Source organism: Apium graveolens, chromosome 6 (assembly GCF_009905375.1).
Source record: "Apium graveolens cultivar Ventura chromosome 6, ASM990537v1, whole genome shotgun sequence".
Lineage (NCBI taxonomy): Eukaryota > Viridiplantae > Streptophyta > Magnoliopsida > Apiales > Apiaceae > Apium > Apium graveolens.
Window position 1 is genome coordinate 177,229,421 of NC_133652.1, and position 1,541 is coordinate 177,230,961.

Consider the following 1,541-nt stretch of genomic DNA (forward strand, 5'->3'; position numbering starts at 1 on the left):
TAACACCATAGTTAGCTAGAGAATCGATCTTCATAGACAACGCCTTCAGTTGAGCAGTGATAGCCGTAGCTGTATCCACTTCAAGAACCCCTACTACCTTGCCCTGTAGCAATCTCTGGGTTGGATACTAATATTCATTAGCAGCCATCAGTTCAATTAGCTCATAGGCTTCATTACAGCTCTTAGCCCATAAGGCTCCACCTGATGTTGCAACGAGCATGGGTCTTGACTGTGCTCCCAAACTGTTATAGAAGTAATTGATGATCATCCAATCAGGCATTCCATGATGAGGGCACTTCCTAAGCATCTCCTTATACCGCTCCCAAGCTTCACCTAGCGATTCCCCTGATTGTTGCGCAAACTGAGTAAGAGCATTTTTGATTGCAGCTGTTTTTGCCATATGGAATAATTGAGTGAAAACTTTTTAGCAAGATTTTCCCAACTAGCAATCGAACCAGCTGGTAGAGAATGTAACCAGCTCTTAGCCTTGTCCCTCAGAGAGAATGGGAATATTTTCAGTTTTACCGCATCCTCAGACACACCATTGAACCCGAAGGTGTCCCAGATGTCTATGAAATCCCTGATGTGCATATTTGGATCTTCTGTTGGGGAACCCCAAACTGGACTTAATTATGTACCATTTAAATCATGCTAGACTTTATTTCAAAGGTATTAGCAGCAATGGCTGGTCTGACAATGCTAGACTGAATCTCATTAATCTTTGGTTGAGAATAATCCATCAAAGCTTTCATATCTGCTGTTGGTTCTCCCATTGAAATAAAAACTCGAGTACCTGAAACACACGACTAAAGTAAACCTTGTAAGAAAATAATCTGAGTCATCGAACTTTAACGACCACTGATGACAAGCACATAAACTAAAATTTAACACCGAGTTCCCGGCAACAGCGCCAAAAACTTATTCACTGTAATTCAAACATGAAAATACACACAAGCGTACGCGATCACAAGTAGTATAAGATATAAATCAAGTTCGTTCCCACAGGGACTGGTTTAGGTTAATTTTAGATTATGCACTTATGCAACAATGTATGATTATCGTTCAATGCTAAGACAATAACAATTTGAGTTGTTTAACTAATTATAAGAGATTATACTAACATGCATTAACTAAGAGAATTAAGATTGAATTACTTATATGAGAATAAACATGGGATTATAACTTCATTAAATACTTCATTCAGAGTTTATGTCTTTAACCCTAGCATGTGATGGTGATGACAACTAATCAGATAACACAAAATTAGTATAAGCTAACTTTTATTATACGCATACCATACTACTAAGCATCCACAATTAAAATAGAAGCTAGCAGAAAACAACTATTCTTAGACCCTATATGTCTATAAGATTTGAAAACATAATGGTTTAAGAGCAAATTACCTATTATGATTACATAAGGTGAATAAAATGGTTAAAATTACCCACGAATTATGCATGGCAATTCATACATAAACCTATGCTAGCATGGCAAGTTCTAAACCTCTATATTCACTGTCGCTTCAATAGAGATTAACAAAC

General features: G+C 37.0%; 1 non-coding gene across 1 annotated transcript; it reads left to right on the forward strand.

Annotated features, from left to right (window-relative positions):
- Positions 1-278: 278 nt before the first annotated feature.
- On the forward strand, positions 279-385 carry LOC141670257 (small nucleolar RNA R71). Its single transcript, XR_012554496.1, has one exon. It is a non-coding gene; the product is annotated as a small nucleolar RNA R71 (small nucleolar RNA).
- The last annotated feature ends 1,156 nt before the right edge of the window (positions 386-1,541 follow it).